This window comes from Neofelis nebulosa, chromosome 8, assembly GCF_028018385.1.
Source record: "Neofelis nebulosa isolate mNeoNeb1 chromosome 8, mNeoNeb1.pri, whole genome shotgun sequence".
In the NCBI taxonomy this organism is placed as follows: Eukaryota; Metazoa; Chordata; class Mammalia; order Carnivora; family Felidae; genus Neofelis; species Neofelis nebulosa.
In genome coordinates, this window is record NC_080789.1 from 56749031 (window position 1) to 56770356 (window position 21326).

The 21326-nt window shown below is 36.8% G+C and overlaps 1 non-coding gene across 1 annotated transcript; it reads left to right on the plus strand.

Moving 5' to 3' along the window:
- The first annotated feature begins 236 nt into the window (after positions 1–236).
- On the plus strand, positions 237–341 carry LOC131484161 (U6 spliceosomal RNA). The gene has a single exon (XR_009248071.1). It is a non-coding gene; the product is annotated as a U6 spliceosomal RNA (small nuclear RNA).
- The last annotated feature ends 20985 nt before the right edge of the window (positions 342–21326 follow it).

Genomic DNA, 21326 nt, shown 5'->3' on the forward strand with positions numbered 1-21326 from the left:
ATGTAGTGGTCGGTCCTCATTTTCGTTTTGTGAGAAGTAACTTACAGTGATACCAGTCAGCCTGGTTTTGTGACTGAATACCTTCCATAAGGTATTCCATAAGATGCAATATGAATCCAGGTAAAAGAAAGTGGATAATTGGGTTCACTCAGGGCCAGAGCGTTTTGGGTTTTATTTTGTTTTGGCAAGGAAGTTGGAAGTCGACGATATTTGCGAAGGAGTAGCAAATCAAGAGTGTACTCACTTTGGAAGCACATATACTAAAATTGGAATGACACAGAGAAGACTAGCATGGCCTCTGCACAAATCAAGAGTGTAAACTTAAATCTATCTAAATTTTATCCAGTCCCACTGCATTGCCACTAAGAATTAATTATAAGATTACTCTGAGTGAGCAAAAAATTTAATAATGATACATCAAACCATAATTCTGTAAGATTAAAACAAGAAGAAAAAAATATTTAAAAAGAGGGAACTAAAATAGCTACCTAGCTAGTTACTCATAATATAATAATATGCTGTGATTGGGGAAGTAGTAGAAAGTCTTCTAATTTACAACAGTATGTTTGAATGTACTTACACTTGGAGAATTTTCCAGGATTGCTAGCAATATTATGCCCCAAGCACATTGCTGAGATTTCCTGTATTTTTCCAAAGCATTTAACTTTCGAAGTAAACTGTATTTTCCTATACATTTGCTATATTTTCCCTTAAATTCTTTGTTTTCTTAAAACTATTTCACATATCTATTTCATCCTTGCTAATGGACACCAGCAAAGTTACGATTTCATGGACATTAATGTTGATTAAAATAGATTTTCTATCATTTATGTAGGAAAGACATGATACATAATTGCTCATAAAATTTAAGCAGCAATGGTGTGTAAATTGATTCCTTTAAGAGAAATGTGCAGTTTTAAGGTCACTATTTCATGCATGCATCATTCATTACCCATGGTGACACTATATTGCCTATTCAAAGTTATCTCAAAGCCAGAAACAAATAAAAAGCTAGGCCTAAGCTGGTGAGAAATGTGGTTTATTAGCATTTTTACAGATTCTTGCAAGTAAAGTTTCCCTAAATGGATCCACATGGGAATGGTTGTGAATAGATAATTTTCTCTACAAATCTTTCATTGTAGAATCAGGGATTATGAATTTCACAGCCATAGACAATGTTAAATTTATTTTATTCCAATCTCAGATACACATATTTATTTCTGAGTTTTATGCAAAATCAGCTACCATATATTATGTGCAAATGTTGGTTCATGCCTATATCTTAATTACAAAGTAGAATGAGAAATCAATTTGTAAAATTTTGGAAAGAGCCTACCTAGTATATACTAGAATTTACTCACATATCAAATTCACTATGATGAAAACCAGGACTTTTTAATAAAATTTACATGTGTCTATCAAAAGCAGTGGCTATAATTTGTAAACCTTAAAATATGTTGACAAGGTTAGTGCTATAAAAATTAAGATCTTCATGTCATTTGACTTTGACAAAGACTTATCAGAATGAGGGAAGGAGCTCAGTCAGTACTGGGATGGACAAAAGCAAGAAACTCTACAGCTGAAACCCAGAGAGACATAATGGGATACAAGGTCCCTTCCAAGATGATTAGTGGAAGCCCAGCAAAGAAAGCAGAGCAAAAACCAACAAATAAGGTGCCAGGAAACAAAAGCAGTATGTGATAATTCCTGGAGGGGATCTAAGCCAGGATTCAGTAATTTTTTTACTCAATATATGGTACATGCCTACCAAATGCCAGGCAATCTTTTAGAGGCTTGAGGTAGAGGTCCACATGGACCTTACATCATAGTGAAGGGAAGAAATACTAAATATTAAACATAACAAATAAATGTTGGAAAGTATTACACACTATGGAAAAAACAAAACAAAACAAAACCAAACAAACAAAAAACCAAGGTGGGGCAAGAGGGATCAGAGCTGTGCAGTGTGGAATCAGGGTTACAATTAAGTAGGATGATTAGGACCCAGCTAAAAGAGGTGTTGCCTTGGGGGAGTGAAGGGATTAGCCATACAGATACTTGATAGAAGAGAAAGCTCTCAGTGCAAAGCCTCCAAAGTGGGACAATGCCTGACTCACTCATAGGAAAGGGTCAGTGTGTCCAGAGTAAAGTGCATCAAGGAGAGGAATCTGGACACAGGGTCAGAGAGGGACAGGCAGGGCTGTCTCTCTATGGCTATCTTCTTCCCTTTACTGTTTATGTCCCTGTGTGTCTCCTTTCCCCTAGTGTTAAAAGGAACGGCTTGCCCTGGCTACATCACACAGTGAAGGGGAGGGGAAAGAAATAGAAGTCTGATTCTATGGGATAGGTAAGGTAGTAGGACTGTAGGTTAACAGTTTGGATTAAATCCTGTCTCTATCACTAATGAACTCTCCGACCTAAAAAGTATGACTTAACTTTCATGAATCTTGATCTCTTCAGTGATAAAATGAGCATCGTGGCACCATTTTCCTAAAACACCACTAGGATCAGCTAATGTATGTAAACTGTTAGCCACTGGGCGCAGTTATGAGGTAGGCTTTTGTGACGAGCTATCTTCTTCTCTTGTCTATTTTGGCTGCTTAGCACTCCTGTCACTGATTCCAGCTCACACATTACTATCTTTTCTGGAAATAACTTTTGGATTTGAGTAAAAGAACTGGACTTCTTTTACTAACAAAAAGACTATTGAAACAGTTGTATAGAATAAGCCAGACACACAGAGATAATAAGAAAAAGTATTTAAAAGTTTTTCCCACTACACATTCAAACTTGTTCCATGGTACCTACCCACCCCCCAGTCCCCATTAAATAAATTCTAGACAAAATTCTAGGCTTTTTCTGGTCACTTTTATTACATTCCTGTATCACTTGGGTTAACTACAATGGAAAGGAGGGGCCTGGGGGTCTTGCCAATGTTTTCTTGCCTATGGTGCCCACCCCCTCCCCCACTGCCCCACCTCCCTAACCATTTGGCTGCCTTTGATGGGCAGGAGAGGTGAGTGGCTGGTAAGTTCTTTCTCAGTGGAGATTGTTGTGAGTTGGCATTGGTGTTCTCTGGGTCTGGCAAGGGTTTAAAACTGACAGTTTTTCTCATGGGGTGATTTTGGAATGCCCCAGACACCCTGCAATACTGGGAATGTCCCTCTTGCAGATCCCTTGAAATGAATTACTTTAACTGTTTCAACTAGCCATTTATATGTTATGCCCAGCCCTGCAGCACCCAGTGGTATGGTCCCAACTGCTCTCCACCAGGGTTCCCTCCACCTCCATGTGCCCCTCTTGGACAAGATCTCAGACAGTTTCAGTTTTTGTTGCCTGCTCCAGAGGCCCACTTTTCATTCCAGAGGAAGTGGTCATGTACCTTTGATCCCAATAAACTCTGGGAATGCAGGCCGTCTTCAGTATCTTGCTCAGCTCTCAGAACAGTTAGAATGCTCAAGCTTTAGATTTTTCAGATTTGAGTCCAACACTAATGAGTACATTACTAGAGATCCAAGAGACACATGGTCTCTTGAAGCACTTTTTTTCTGGGCTTAGAAATAGATGTCAAATGCCTTCACTGTCCTGTAATGAGGGTAGGATGGAATTCACAGCCTGTAGATAACTTCTTCTGGACAAATCGAATATCCAGTGTTCTGGCTTCTATACTTTAAACCCAGACTGGAGTAAGTGAGGAACCTAGGGTCAAAAACCAGTGTTCCACCATCTCCTTTCTAGGTCCTGCATCTTGTTCCACTATCTTCTCAAGAAACAGCATAGTGTATTACAGAATAAAAAGTCCTAAGATAAAACATCTTTCCAACTATTCATGCCACAAATATAAACAAGTGTCAAAAAAAGATCTTAGCTCCAGGAAAGGCTGAGAGACTGCCCAATACAGTATCAAGTGGGAGAATTGCAAATGCATTGTTCCTGTCATATGTATTTAGCATTTGTTTCAAATACTAAAACTATACTGAATCCTCCTTATCAGCATAATTCATGCCCTTAAGAATAATATACATATGTATAATATTCCAGGTGATATAATTATTTACTTAAAGCATTGATTTTTTTTATATGTTCCAGTGTTTAAGTGCTTGAGAATGAGTCTTTTCCCCACAACTTTCTTTTTTTTTTTCTTGTGAACAAAGTTTTATGATGACAAGCAGTTTTCAGTTTGAATACTGAATGCAGGTCAACACAAAGAATTTCTGACCTCTCAAGACTTGCTAATGCCAAATATTTTATTTTATTTTTTTGAGATGGTTGGATTTATAATTATTTTTTAGTATAATTTATTGTCAAATGGGTTTCCATACAACACCCAGTGCTCATCCCAACAAGTGTCCTCCTCAATGCCCATCACCCACTTTTCCCTCTTCCCCACCCCCCATTAACCCTCAATTTGTTCTCAGTATTTAAGAGTCTCTTAAGGTTTGCCTCCCTCCCTCTCTGTAACTTTTTTCTTCCCCTTCCCCTCCCCCATGGTCTTCTGTTAAGTTTCTCAAGATCCACATATGAGTGAAAACATATGGTATCTGTCTTTTTCTGACTGACTTATTTCATTTAGCATAATACTCTCCAGTTCCATGCACATTACTGCAAATGGCCACATTTCACTCCCCACAACTTTCAATGTTCTTAGATTCAAAAGAATATTTTCTCTTCAAAATAATTACCAACATAAGCAACCTTTCCTCTACTGAGGACATATTTCATCTATTTTTTGAATGACTAAACACCATGTGGATCCAAATTGAGTAAATGATTTGGGATCAAATGATTTGTGACTACGTGGTGATCAAGCTGGAAAATATCATTTGTTGGGGGGGGGAATTAAAGATATGACACTAAGGTGATGTGACTGGGTTCTCATGCATACCAAAAAGGTTCTAAAAAGAGGCATTACAAATAGTAATAAGGAAAAGAATAGCATCATTGAGGGAGAAGCATTGCCTTTTAAGATAACTGCTTGGTAGAACATAGCACTAATGTAGAAAGAAATTTCTGATAAGATTAATATTATTTATCTTCTAGTTCATATGTAATAAAGAAAAGCTAAAACAGAGATACTTGAATATTACTGGCATTGAAGATTTTTTACTTCTGGTATTCTCATCTTGATTTTCAATTTGTGCATTTGTTTTTTTTTTATTTTTTTTTCAACATTTTTTATTTATTTTTGGGACAGAGAGAGACAGAGCATGAACGGGGGAGGGGCAGAGAGAGAGGGAGACACAGAATCGGAAACAGGCTCCAGGCTCCGAGCCATCAGCCCAGAGCCTGACGCGGGGCTCGAACTCACGGACCGCGAGATCGTGACCTGGCTGAAGTCGGACGCTTAACCGACTGCGCCACCCAGGCGCCCCTGTGCATTTGTTTTTACAAAGAAATCCAAATGTGATTCAATTCCTCAGAACTCACATGCTATTTCTTGCTCTCATTTATGGTATTCAAAAGACATGTAATAATTAGATGAAAATTCAGAATATTCAGAAAGTCAGAATTATTTTCTACCCTCTTCCTTTCCTTACAATCTTAAATATATATGTTACTTAGATTAAGCCTACTAGAATATTTGGTGAACATTAAATCCAGAAATAAAGATGAGTGATATTTTTGTTACATGTTAAATATCTACACTAGACACTCTCTTTTAAAGAGTGAGAAATTGGGGCGCCTGAGTGGCTCAGTCGGTTAAGTGTCCGACTTCGGCTCAGGTCACGATCTCACAGTCCCTGAGTTGGAGCCCCGCATCTGGCTCTGCGCTGACAGCTCACAGCCTGGAGCCTGTTTCAGATTCTGTGTCTCCCTCTCTGTCTGACCCCCCCCCCCCCATTCATGCTCTGTCTCTCTCTGTCTCAAAAATAAATAAACGTTAAAAAAATAATAATAAAAATAAAGAGTGGGAAATTAATTAGTTTGCTTTTAGACAACATTACCAATGTTTTCTTGTTTTCCCCCAAATGAACAGCAGTGTAATATAACTTAGATGCAACCAATGTGGTGTTACTTAAAAATACTCACTATTGTTAGTAATGAATACTTCCTAGAAACCAGCCTTACTATTTATGAAAAGTGTGCTCAAGAAAAACAAATGAAGTTTTCAACTATTTCAATTGACATGGACTCTAGTAAATAAATAAACATAAAAGAAATTAAGTATCTTTAGCAGCAACTACAAAAAAATTTACCCATTCCTACTATAAAATGGCTATATTTCAGGTTTATCAGACTGAATTTAATTAGTTTGCTTTATGGTCTACATGTTAGAAATTAAATGACTTCCCCTCTGTGAATGTATTTTCCACATAATTTCTAATATTTGAAATATATTACACAAGTTAGTTGAATCTATGACTTCTTATCATAAATTTATGACTAGATTGCTTTAAAATTAATTGACATTGGAAGGAAAAAAATATCCAGGAAGACTGTAATAAAATAAGACACAAATAAGCTTCTCAAAAAGAGCTATTTGATGTTTGTTCATTGTGCATGAAAGAGGGGTAATGGAATTCTCTGAAACTTTTTTTTTTCTCTCTCCCTCCAGGGACTTCTAAAATAGAGAAAATATTTAAAAAGACATTTACTTAAAACAATTTTTACATTGAAAATCTATGAGTCGTGAACATCCATTTCATCCCAGATTATTTTTCTCTCGGCCAGTCATGGTAGTTCCTTTCTTTTTATTACAGCCAACAATTAGTTCAGAAATGGGTGTGTGACCCAAATATTGCAGATTAAAAGTAAGGCTAACTGAGCATTCTGGGAAAAGCTTTCTCTCCCTTAATGGAAGCAGTAAGAAGAAATAGTTTACAATTTTCCTCTAGAATATATAGCAAAAATGTTGTAACCATCTTTCTACCGTACTGAATATGAAGCCGGATTCACCAAGATTCACAGATCAGATCAAGGAAAGTGGAGGCATAGTTGACATCTCAAATACCAACTCAGGAGGACATACCCTATATCGGACTTCCAATTAAATATAATATTGTACTCATTTGTTTATGTGCTTATTGTCTCTACCCCCCGAAACATAAACTCTATGAAGCAAAAACATTATTTTGTTCATAGTTGTATCTCTGATGCTTAGATCAATGGCTGGTGCATGGTAGGTACCGATATGTGCCAAATGAATAAGGAAAAAACAAACTTTATGTGTGTGTGTGTGTGTGTGTGTGTGTGTGTAATTACACATACATTTTTGCATGGTTATGCGTGTGTATGTATACATGTATTTATGTGGGAATATATTACACTCATATAACTTCTATCTGCTTCCACTGAAGACACCCTAATGAACAAAGAGCACATCTAGTGCCCAGAACTTGGCTCCTATTAACATTCCTCTTTAAAAGAACTAGGGCTCCTTGAGAAATAACAGATTGTAGGGCTGGGACAGAGAAGGAATAAGATGAACTGGAAATCAATTGTTACATATGAAAAAACTGTCTAAAAATATGATAGGGTTATGTCACAACAACATAAGAGTCCAAAATGTCTTCAACTGGTCAAATCTGAGATACTCTGGGCACTGAAATAAGTCAAGAATACAAGTAATTATAAATTATTGAAGAAAATGGCAATGCATACACCCATATGGGTATTAAATAGATAAATAATGAAACAAATAAATTGAGAAGTGTCACCTGAAAATCTGGAGGAAGTGCTCGAGTTGGAAAACCATTATTTTAAAACCATCATAGTTTGGATTGTTTCATCCAAGATATATCAGTGGCTGCTAAACCTACATGCGTAGGGGATTAGATGAATAGTGGGATCTGTGTGTGATCTTCAGTGTCTCTCAACAGATTGTTTATCATTACAGGGAAAAAGAGTAACTATGAAGTGCAAAAATTGGATCATATCTTGAACAGGTGATCAAAATTAATAGCACTCAGAGCTTCCAGATTTGATACTGTGAAAAGGATATAACATCACTTTTATAGTTTTCCAGGTGAAAATACTTTACCTAAGTCTAATCATGAGGAAACATTAGACAAATAAAGTTAGAGCATCCTATTACCAAGATAAAGGAAGTGTTCTTTAAAAATGTGAACATCACAAAAGACAAAGATTGAGGAATTGTGTAGACTGAAAGACCTGTCAATTAAATGCAATACATTATCTTGGACTAAAGCTGGCACTGGAGAATAAAAAACATTAGAACTGACATTATTGGAATAAAATATTGTATCAATAGTAAATGACTAAAGTTGATAATTCTACTATGGTTATGAGAATATCTTTATTCTGTGGAAATATATTGATTTAGGGCCACGATGTATGCAACTTTCTCTAAAAGGTTTAAACAAAAACAGATTGTATGAAAAAAAAGCAAATGATAAAACAAATGGGGCAATATATTAATAATAGGTAAATTTGGGGAAATTGTACAAAGTTGTTTTGTATACTATTTTTGTAACTTTTCTGTAAGTTTGAAATTATTTCCAAAATAAAGTGGTTTTGAGGAACTCTTGTGTAATGTGGTAAAGTCTGACCTTCTTTAAAAATTTTTAGAACATCATTCCATGAGAATAGTAAAATAAGTAAGATCTTTCCGAGATGATATCAAAAGATAAGGGGATATTCACAAAGAGAAAGAACTTTATTTAAGCTGAAATCAGAAAACCTTTACAAAAAGTAGAACAAGGTTGATTTGGCATTCTTATAACTAATATTTGCATGGGGGAAATGGAGATCTTTGAAAAAGATTTTTTCCTTTGCATATGAGAGATTAATAGAGAGCTGTTAAAGCAAGACTGAGAAAGCCTTCAAATTGAACCTGGAACAGTGATGAGATGAGACAATCTCTTCTTTCTCTTACAACCAGGCTGTAATAACAACAGAGTTTGTTTTAATTTATTTAATTTATTTTATTTTGTCATTATTCTTTTCTTTAAGTAAAAGAGGTGAGAAAAAAACCAAAAGAAATGTAAATGCATTTTGGAAGATAGAAAAGTAGATGACTCAGCTAAAGTTAGAAGTTAAACCTTTGTATCCATAAGATCCTAACAAGAGAAGAACTGAAAGTCCTGTGAAATCCCTGGAGAAACCTGACAGGTTTGACAGTTGGAAAGCAGGAATAACATCTGAAATGAAAAGAAGGGGGAGGAATTCTCTCTTCAGATGGTTTTCCTGATACACTCTGTGATGATTAATTTTATGTACCAACTTGGCTACATTCCCATGCCCAGGTGTTTTGGTTAAGCACCAGAATAGATGTGGTCATGAAGGCATCAGTAAACATGATTAATATTTTAATTGCTAGCCTTTGGGTAAAGCACATCGCTCTCCAAAATGTGGGTGGGCCTCATCCAATCAGTTGAAGGCCTTAGGAGAATAGAGTGAGGGTTTTTTTTCTGCCTCCAAACGGCCTGTAGACTCAAAATACAACATCAAATCCTGACTGAATTTCCAGCCTGCAAACCTGCTGGCCTGCTCAGTGAATTTCAGACTTACCAGCCCTGAGAATCACATGACTCATTCCCTCAATTAATTTATATACATACATTTTTATATTCATATATATGGACACATACATACATATATACATCACACACACACATACACTACATATATACACTATTGGTTCTGTTCTATGAAGTATCCTAATACACCCTCTATACAAAAGTAGAGACAAGACTATTTAGGTACAGAAACAGGATGATGTGAGGTAAGTTACTGAGAACAGGGAAGATAGCCAAGGTAATCACTCAGGACAAAGAGATGGAAAATAGTTCAAAGGTGATAGGAAAATGAGTATTCTGATCTAGGAGATCCAATATCTAAGAATAGGCCCAAGTCCAATAAAAAGAACAGGAAAAAGAGAACAGACAAAAGTATCAAAGAAATGTATCAAGGAAAGTCCAGCATTAGTCAAATTGAAAGGGCATCTTGATGGTCCCAGGAACATGAACGAAGAGATGTCCACAAAGTCACATCACCAAGAAAAATACAGGGATAAAGAGAAGTGACTAACAGCTTCCAAAGTGTAGGACAGATCAAGGAGCAAAATATAGGATTCAGGATGTCATCAAGAGTTGCTTTTTTTTTAAGTTTATTTATTTATTTTGAGAGAGATATGGAGAGAGTACAAGTGGGCAAGGGGGGGAGAGAGAGAGAGAGAGAGAGAGAGAGAGAGAGAGGGAATCCGAAGCAGGCACTACTCTGTCAGTGCAAAGCCCGACAGGGGCTTGATCTCAAAAACCATGAGATCATGATCTGAGCTGAAATCAAGAGTCAGATGTTTAATTAACTGAGCCATCCAGGTGACCGAGGATATCATCAGACTTTTAATCACCACCACTAAATATTATAAATAAAAGCCTTCAAACTGCTAAGATTTTTTTTATCTAGAATTCCATATCCAGACAAAAAGTCAATCATATATAAGGGAAAAATAAAACCATTTTTAGATATTCAAGAAAAACAACATCCATCACAATCACCCAAGCATCTTTTCTGAGGAAGCCATTAGAGGATGTTTTCATTTGGCAAAATGAGGCTTTAAAAAAAAAAAATTAGGGCATGGGGTCCAGAAAGAAGGATCCAAGAGAGGGAATCAGACAAAGGATGTTTTTTGAAAGCAGCTGGTCACTCAGCCTGGGAGCAACCTCTGCAAATCTGAGCAGAAAGCAGGAAAGCAGGGAGGTCTCCAGGAGGTAAGCACTGCTGATGGATGATTTGATATGTCTGAATGTTTGTAGAAAATTATTGATAGATATTCGACAAGTTTACTACAGCATAAAATGATTCTAACGATTACATAGAACACTAAGCCAATGAGAAAATGAAGTGATTAACTATAGAAGAAACAAAGAAGTTGAACAAGAAAGGGGATATAAGGAGTAAGCAGATTAAATATTGTCTTTAATAATGTAAACTCTGACAATCCTATCAAAATAATAGGAGCATTCTTCACAGAGCTAGAACGAACAATCCTAAAATTTGTATGGAACCACAAAAGACACCAACTAGCCAAAGTAATCCTGAAAAAGAAAACAAAGCTTGAGGCAACACAATTCTGGACTTGAAGCTGTATTACAAAGCTGTAGTCATCAAGACAGTATGGTACTGGCACAGAAACAGACACTCAGATCAATGGAACAGAATAGAGAACCCAGAAATGGACCCACAAACATATGGCCAACTAACCTTTGACAAAGCAGGAAAAAGTATTCAATAGAAAACAGGCAGTCTCTTCAGCAAGTGATGTTGGGAAAATTGGACAGCAACATGCAGAAGAATGAACCTGGACCACTTTTTTACACCGTGCACAAAAATAAACTCAAAATGGATGAAAGACCTAAACATAAGAAAGGAAGCCATCAAAATCCTACAGGAGGAAAGAGGCAACAACCTTGTTGGCCTTGGCCACAGCGAATTCTTATTTGACATGTGTCTGAAGGCAAGGGAAACAAAAGCAAAAATGAACTGTCGGGACCTCATCAAGATAATGAAGCACAGCAAAGGAAACAATAAGCAAAACTAAAAGACAACCGACAGAATGGGAGAAGATATTTGCAAATAACATATCAGATAAAGGGTTAGTATCCAAAATCTATAAAAAAAACTCATCAAACTCAACACCCAAAAAACAATAATCCAGTGAAGAAATGGTCAAAAGACATGGATAGACACTTTTTCAAAGAAGACATTCAGATGGCAGACAGACACATGAAAAATGCTCAACATCACTCATCATCAGGAAAATAAAAATCAAAACTACAATGAGATACCACCTCACACTTGTCAGAATGGCTAAAATGAACAACTCAGACAACAACAGATGCTGGTGAAGATGTGGAGAAAGAGGAACACTTTTGGCACTGCTGGTGGGAATGCAAACTGGTATACAGCCACTCCGGAAAACAGTATGGAGGTTCCTCAAAAAATTAAAAATAGAACTACCCTATGACCCAGCAATTGCACTACTAGGTATTTATCTAAAGGATACAGTAGTGCTGATTTGAAGGGGCACATGCACCCCCATGTTTATAGCAGCACTATCAACAATAGCCAAGTATGGAAAGAGCCCAAAAGTCCATTAACGGAGGAATGGATAAAGAAGATATGGTATATGTATACAATGGAATATTACTTAGCGGTCAAAAAGAATGAAATCTTGTCATTTGTAACAATGTGGATGGAACGAGAGTGTATTATGCTAAGCAAGATAAGTCAGTCAAGGCAAATATCATATGATTTCACTTATATGTGGAATTTAAGAAACAAAACAGATTAATATAAGGAAGGGAAGCAAAAATAACATAAAAACAGAGAGGGAGACAAACCATAGAGACTCTTAAATACAGAGAACAAACTGAAGGTTGCCAGAGGGGTGTTGTGTGGGGGGACGGGCCAAATAGGCAATGGGCATTGAGGAGGGCACTTGTTGGGGTGAGCACTGGGTGTTATATGTAAGTGATGAATCACTAAATTCTATTCCTGAAAAAAAAATAAAAACAAATAAAAAGGAAAAAAAATAATGTAAACTCTGACTATTGCTTTAACAACAACAACAACAACAACAAAACCCCCAAACAAACAAAAATCCCTCACCCTAAGTAATACAAATATTTTGAGGTAATGGGGAAAGTGAAGTTGGAGGAGAAGTATAGTAGAGAACTACCTTCTCAATCAGTAGAAGAGGAAGGTAATAGACAATGAGAAAAATTATAAATAAGAAACAGTATAAATATTTTATTAAGATAAATGGATACAAATACTAAAAGAAATAGCTAAAAGATTTGAAAGTGGCTGCCCCTGGGTAATAATACAGGTAAGTAGAAAGGAATAGTCCCAAAGTCCATTTTTAATATCAATATTATATTACTATTAGTGTTTTAAACATATTAATAATCTTTGATTTTTAAACTTGAGTAGACACGCTATTTTCATTTAAAAATTAATTTTTAAGAACAAGGATATACATCTCATGTATCTATAACCAGGAAAATTATTTCAATTATTATTTATAGAGGATGATAAAAATTTCAATATGGTTTGCCCTTTATAAAGCATTTGGGTCCTTGAAATTGTAAATATGTGTAAAATGAAGGACAATTAAGGATTTCAGTATTGTGAAGGTAGCATCAGGTAAAAAGCACTTTCTCTTGTGATTTTGAATTTGTGATCTAGCTGTGATCAGAACATCTGTGCAGACACTAGCTGAATTTAAGGCAATCTGCTCTGGTATTTATGAACTGAATATTCTCTCCTTTCTACACTTTTTGGACAGAAATTTGAGTAAATGGGCACAATACTTTAAAAGTTATATAACAACAGCAAAGGACTGAATGGATGTATGACTCAGACTGTCAGCTTATGGCAGTGTCCTTTTTCCTCTTTCTGTTAGTGATAAGAATTCCGATTTGGTCTGTTTCCTGGAGGAGGGGGGATGCTGTAAACTTCACTCTCCCTTGAGGTTGTATAGATCTCCCTTGCCCTTTTATTTATCCTGCTACTTGGAATAGGGAGGGAGGGAAATACTGTACGATGCCTGAAGTTCACGCATCCCTCTTGGACAGAGAAGATGAGGGCCATTTCAGGGATGGAATAACAAAAACTAGAAGTGTACAACATGGGGCCACTATACCAGTCAGGGGCTTCTTATAGGTGGGAGAAAAATACAATTATGTTTTACTTAAGCTGGGTTTCTCAGTCTTACCTCACATATAGTATGAAATAGTTTTCCTTTCTCCTAAGATTTAAAGTACTTAAATTTTTTTTTTAACGTTTATTTATTTTTGAGACAGAGAGAGACAGAGCATGAACGGGGGAGGGTCAGAGAGAGAGGGAGACACAGAATCCGAAACAGGCTCCAGGCTCCGAGCAGGCAGCACAGAGCCCAATGCGGGGCTCGAACTCACGGGCCGCGAGATCATGACCTGAGCTGAAGTCGGACGCTTAACCGACTGAGCCACCCAGGCGCCCCTTAAAGTACTTAAATTTTAATGTAGAAATAAAATAGAAACTGAGTAGCTTTATAATAATAGAGTGTGTAGGACTTATATCTTATATTTCCCCCTAAATAAACTACAGCTAAGCTTCTGATAAAACAAACTATGAGTAAAAGTTTGGTTTTAGCATGACTCAAGAAGCAATGGTATTCTTGTGAGGTGTCAATAAACAGGATGATAAAGAAGCAGATTGATGGAGATAGGAATTATATCTGTTAGAATTACTGCCTGAGATTAATATTACTTACGAAGTAGGAAAATGAAACTAGCTATACGCAGGAATACATTTAACTAAAATCCAGCAGAATCAGTTAATAGGTTTATTGAGAATATTGCTGCTGTCAACTTCTATTGGCATGGCAGGCCAAATAACAAAATTAAGACTACTGTCCTAATGGGAAGCAAAGATGGAACTTCTAGCTTATTAAAATCTCATCTTAAAAGAAGTGGCTGTTTTATTAAAAGCTCAATCGATTTCTGTTCATGTTTCTTATCCACTGTATTTCCTGAGTGACCAATACCGAGAGCATGCATAGTGGTTTCATAAAAGGTCATGACTGGCAGGATATCATTATTTGTGCCCGTGATTTAAAAAAAAGATAGCAGCTTTATTGAGATACACTATACATAACTTATGTACTATAAAATTAATTCTTTTAGTTGAAGAGTGAAATACAGTGGGGTTTTTTGGTTGCATTATCATCACTACTATTTAATTTGGGGACATTTTCATCACCTCAAATGAAACATTAAAAAAATAGCAACTATTAACCATTTCATTACTTTGAAAAGATACCCATTAGCAGTCAATCCTCCTATCCTTGTCCCTGGAAACCAATAAACTACTTTCTGTGGGTGTGGATACTCATGTCCGAATTACTTTAAGTAGGATACTTTTTTAAGATTCATCCATGTTGCGGCATGTCTCAGTACCTTATTGCTTTTTATAACTGGATAGTATTACATGGTATGGATATGCTGCTTTTTGTATTTCTAGTCAGGTCAAGGACAACTGGGGTTGATGACACCTTTCAACTATTATGAATAATGCTGCTCAGAACATCTGTGCACACACTTCTGTGTGAACCTGTGTATTCAGTTCTGAGTGTGTACTTATGAGTGGAATTACAAGGTTACAAGGTAATTCTATGTTTAATACGTTAAGTCAAATTGTTTCCCACAGTGGCTGCATCATTGTAAATCTCCACCAGTAATGTATGAGGGTTCCAACTTCTCTACATCCATGCCAACACTTGAAATTGTGTGTCTTTTTTTTATTATTACAGTAATCCTAGTGAGTATGAAGTGAAATCTCACTGTAGTTGCAATCTGCATTTCCTTAACAGTAATGATATTGAGCATCTTTTAATGTGTATATTGGGCATCTGTGTATCTTCTGGGGAGAAATATCTATTCAAATCCTTTGCCCATTTTAATTGGGTTGTTTGTTATTGTAGTGTTCTTCATATATTCTAGATATAAGACCCTTTCAGATGTGTTGAAAATATGTTCTTCCATTCTCTGTACTATCTTTTCATCTTCTTTGTTTTCTTTTTGAAGTGAAAAGTAAATATTTTAATCATGACAAAAACAGTCCCAGATCACAATTGTATGTAACTAGAAATTAATAACTAAAAGAGAAAGAGAACAAACAAAAACAATTTTAACATCTAGAAAATAAATATAAGTACTGACAATAACCCAGGAGTCAAAATAAGAAGTTAGAAGTGAAATTGCACGGCATTTAGAAAGCTCAAATGAAATGTATTTTGGCTACACAAAAGTTGATTAAAATATTTACAAATCAAAACTTCATAGCCAGAAATATTATTAACAAATTCAAATAACTGCAGTATTTGCCAAATAACATTTTTATTTTTATTTTTATTCTTTGAGAGATCAGATACATTTTTATGTAAACATCTAAGTTTATGATATTAAGTTGAATCTTTGGACAAACCAGACATTCTTAATACTTTTTGTTGTTAAAAGTCAATGAATTAATGTCTGCATTCTTTTGATGTAATCAGTATGGGAATTAAAAACATACATTTAATTTTTAAAATAATAGTTTTCTCATAAAACCATTAGTTACACTAAACTTTCAAAATTCTTTTTTTAATTCTTTTAATGTTTATTTATTTTTGAGAGAGAGAGTGAAAGAGAGAGCATGTGTGGAGGAGGGGCAGAGAGAGAGGGGGACACAGAATCCAAAGCAGGCTTCAGGCTCTGAACTGTCAGCACAGAGTCCCATGAGGGGCTTGAACTCACAAACTGGGAGATTCTGACCTAAGCCGAAGTTGGATGCTCAAATGACTGAGCCACCTAAGCACTCCAACGTTCAAAATTCTAATACTGGTTTATAAATTAGATAAACTGCATGTCTTTTCATTTTCTTTGTGATGTCCTTTGAAGCACAAAAAAGAAAATTAATTATGATAAAATCTAAATTTAACACAGAATCTGAAGCAGACTCCAGGCTCTGAGCTGTCAGCACAGTGCCCCATGAGGGGCTTGAACCCACAGACCGTGAGAATATGACCGAGCTAAAATTGGACACTTAACTGACTGAGCCACCCAAGTGCCCCTTGATTTCCTCTTCATTTCTGAAGGATGTTTTCAAGGGCATGGGATTCTGGGTTGATAGTTCTTTTCTCTCAAAACTTCTGGCCTTCATGATTTCTGATAAGAGTTCTGCTGTCATCCTAATTATTTATTCTCTGTAAGTAAGGTGTCATTTTTCACTGGCTGCTTTAAAATTTATTTATCTTTATATTTTTAGGTTAATAAGCTGTGTCTTAGCATGTAGTTTGGGGTTGCTCAGCATCTTGAGGCTATCTGTTTATGATTTTGGGGGGGTCAAATTTGGGGAATTTCCAGCCATTACCTCTGAGTACTTTTTCAACTCTGCCTTCCTTATCCTCTACTTCCAGAACTCCAGGGATATGAATAAAGACCTTTTGGTATAGTCCTACATGTCCCTGAAGCTCTGTTAAGTATTTTGTATGTCTTCCCCCCCACCCTCTTTTTCAGACTGGGGTAATTTCTGTTGTTCCCTCTCTAGTTCCTGATTTTTTTCCTCTGCCCTCCATTCTGCCAACAAGTATATCATTTTTTTAAAATTATGGTTATTGTACTTTTCTTTCATAAAATACTCATTTGGTTCTTTCTTTATATCTTATTTTCCTTTTCTGAGACTTTCTTTTTTTTTAATTGATTTTATTTTATTTTAGAGAGTGAAGGCAGGAGTGGGGAGAAGGGCAGGGAGGGAGGGAGGGAGAGACAAAGAGAGAGAGAGAGAGAGATGCAAGTGAGGGAGGGGCAGAGAGAGAGGGAGAGAGAGAATCCCAAGCAGGCTCCATGATCAGCATGGAGCACAATGTGGGGCTCAATGCGCTGACCCTGGGATCATGACCTGAGCTGAAATCAAGATTAGGATGCTCAGCCGGCCTAGGCACCAAGGTGCCCTGAGACTTTCTATTCTTTTCTTGAGACTTTATTTTGATTTTTAATTAAAAAAGATGTTTTTTAATCTTTATTTGAAAGAGAGAGAGCAAGGAGGGGAGGAACAAAGAGAGAGGAAGATAAAGAATGTGAAGCAGGCTGCAGGTTCTGAGCTGTCAGCACTGAGCCCGACATGGGGCTTGAACCCACGAACCATGAATTCATGACCTGAGCTGAAGCTGGATGCTTAACCAACTGAGCCACCCAGGTGCCTCTCTTTCCTTGAGACTTTCTAACTTTTCATTTGTTTAAAGCATGTTTGTAATTGTTTACTGAAGTATTTATAGCATGGCTGCTTTAAAATCCTTGTCAGATGATTCTAACATCTCTTTTCTTTCTTAGTTTTGGCATCTGTTGTCTTTTTTCATTCAGTTTGAGATCTTCCTGGTTCTTGATCATGAGCACTTTTAAAATAAACGAGGACATTTTCATAATATGTTATGAGACTCTGGATCTTATTTAAATCTTCTGTTTTAGCTGCCTTTCTATGACACAAATCCTTCTGGGAAACAGGAGGCCTGCTTCATTATTGCCAGCTGGGGACAGGAGTTCAGGTTCTCTACTAAGCTTCCATTGACACTCAAAGAGAATGTCATCACTATTGCTGGATCTCCCCCATGTGATCACCACTGACGCTATGGTGGAGGTGGCCTTGTTACCACCTGTTGATGTGAAAGTCATGACTCCCCAGTAGGCCTCTTCTGACACTACTCCAGTAGGGAGTGGGAAGGAGCCTTTGTTCATGCTGAGTGGTTGTGAAAGTTCAACCTCCCTATGTTTTCATGTGTTCACTGACAATGGACTTCGTTGCCATCTAGTGGGAATGGAAGTCCTGACTTTTACCTTGGACTTTTCTGATACACTCCCAGCTGGGATGGTAGGGTGGGTACCTTGTTACAGTCTCACAAGGGTGAAAGTCTAAGTGCAATATTCAGCTTTTCCTGATGTGGGTGGGAATGTGGCCATAGATTTTTCTGTAGTTTTTTTCTGTTTGGCTGGAGTAAAGCAGTTATTGTCTGTAAGTTTTCTGTCTTTCTAGGCTGCCCTTTCTTCTAGTTAGGGAGAACAGGCTTTTGTTATTGCTGTTGTTGTCTTTTGTAATCTGCACCCACTGGCATTTCAAAGCTGTTGGCTTGTTAAACTCCAAGTCTGCAATACACGAGGCTAAAAGAAAATCCAGGGAATCTCTACCTACCATATTGCTCCTTGGGTGCCAAGATCCCTAACTCAGCCCCCTTCTTTCCACTTTTCAGAGTCTTATGTTGGTTTATATATAATGTCCAGAGTTCTTGGTTTAAGTTCTTGGTAATTTACTGAAAGCAGTAGGAGAAAGTGTGTTTACTTCATCTCCCTAGGAGCAGACGTCTTGTTTATTTTGCTATGTTTTATGAGTTATTATCACAATAGTTTACCTAGAGATTCCTATTAACATTTTAAAACCATGTAGTTCACATGAATACCAACTTGATTTCAATAGTGTATGCAAAGTTTGTTCCTGTATACCTCCATTATTGTCCCTCTGCCCTCCATTCTGTCATCAAGTATATCATTTTTTTTTTAAATTATGGTTATAATTGTGCCATTGTGTGGAGTCGCAGTACTGTCTCTCATTTTAATCTGAAGGACTCCCCTTGGTATGCTAGGGCTGAATGCCCTCAGTTTTTGTCCTGTCTGAGAATATCTTAACATCTCCTTCATTTTTTTTTATTTTTATTTTTTTAACGTTTATTTATTTTTGAGACAGAGAGAGATAGAGCATGAACGGGGGAGGGGCAGAGAGAGAGGGAGACACAGAACCGGAAGCAGGCTCCAGGCTCTGGGCCATCAGCCCAGAGCCCGACGCGGGGTTGGAACTCACGGACCGTGAGATCATGACCTGAGCTGAAGTCGGGCGCTTAACCGACTGAGCCACCCAGGCGCCCCAACATCTCCTTCATTTTTGAAAGATAGTTTTGCTACCTTGTTTTACAGCCTTTTTTCTTTCAGTACTTAGAATATGTCATCCTGCTGCCTTACGTTCTGTATGGTTTCTGTTGTGAAGTCAGTGGCCATGGAGGCTCCATCGTACATAATGATTAGCTTTAGTCTTGGTGCTTTCAAGAGTCTCTTTGGATTAGACTCTCAACAGTTTGATTATGATGTTTCTAATTATGCTACTGAAGTTTGTTGAGCTTCTTGGATTTGAAGATTAATACTTTTCATCAGATTTAAAAAGCTTTTAGGGGCTCCTGGGTGGCTCAGTCAGTTAAGCATCTGACTTCGGCTCAGGTAATGATCTTGTGGTTCATGAGTTCGAGCCCCGCGTCAGGCTCTGGGCTGACAGCTCAGAGCCTGGAGCCTGCTTCGGATTCTGTGTCTCTCTCTGCCCCTCCCCTGTTCCCACTCTGTCTCTGTCTCAAAAATAAATAAACATTAAAAAATATATTAAAAAAAGAAGTTTTTGGACCTTACTCTTTTATATATTATTTTTGCCATTCCCTTTTCCTTCTTCAAAGACTCCCATTCTGTGTTTGTTGATACAACTAATGTTGTCCCATAGGTCTCTGAGGTCCTGTTAATTTTCTTCACTTTTTAATCTTTTGGTTCCCCAGATTGGACGATTGCAATTGATCTATCTTCAAATTTACTGATCCTTTCTTCTGCCAGTTCAAAGCTGATTTTGAATGCCTGTAGTGAATGTTTCATTTCAGTTGTTTAGAATTTCTATTTGGTTCTTTTAAAAACAAAACTCTATATCTTTATTGATATTCTACATTTGGTGAGATATAATTCTAGTTAAGTCCGATGTCTGTTTCTTTGACTGCTTTTTGTGCTATGTACAGGCCATACTTTGTGTCTTCCTTTGTTGTTGTTGAAAATTGGACATTTTAAATAAAATGATTTGGCAGCTCTGGTAATCAGATATCACCCCAGGGCTTTCTGTGCATTTTTTTTTTTTTTTGCTGCTGTTTTTGTTTGTTTGTTTAGTGACTTTCCTGAACTAATTCTATAAAGTCGTTGTCATGTGTAGCCACTGAAATCTCTGTTCAGTGAGACAAACTATCTTAAATGTCCTCCTTCTATAAAATAATCCTTGAATGGAGAGACTACTAACAAGAGGGGGGAAATGGGGGGGGGAAAGGCAAAAATGAAACCCGGTGACATGGTAAGGACATGGATCTCTGCTGCATTGCCTAGACCCCTATAATCATGCTTGTACATAGAGATGAATTTAGAGGCGGATGTGGGACTCCTACATTTCAAATTCAAAGGATGGCTGCTGAAGTCCTCAGTTTAGCTGCTCCAAGTCCTAAGAAATTGACTTTATTTCTTTCCTTAATGGTAAACCCTAAAAGCATATAGTATAAGATAGTTGCAGACAACAGTGATTGTTCATTTTTCCATTTTTAAAGGTAAGGAAAATGATATTGAGAAGAGTTCAGTACTTTTTCCCAAGTCACAAAATTCTTAGTGGCAGAGTTGAGTTTTAAAATCCAGGCTCTTTTCCATTTACTATGCTACTTCCATTACAGCATTCTATTATGTCAATAGATAAAACATTTTTTTTATCCTTCTGACAATACAGTGTGGATTACTCTCTCGTGACTTTCTCACACATTATATGTGTTATTGAGCTCAGGCTAAAGAGTTTCCATAAGAAATAGTTTTATAGTTCTGTATCAGACATAATGGGACAGAGCTTCCAGATAAAATGGAGAAATGTATTTTGCAGATGGGTGGCCTATGGTTTTTATGTGGGGTGCCAAATCACTTGATATATGAGTATTAGGATAAGTGTTAAAGTGAATTCTCTTTGCTTTGTGATCATGGTAGGCCATTCATCTAAATATAATGTAAGCTTCTTAAAAT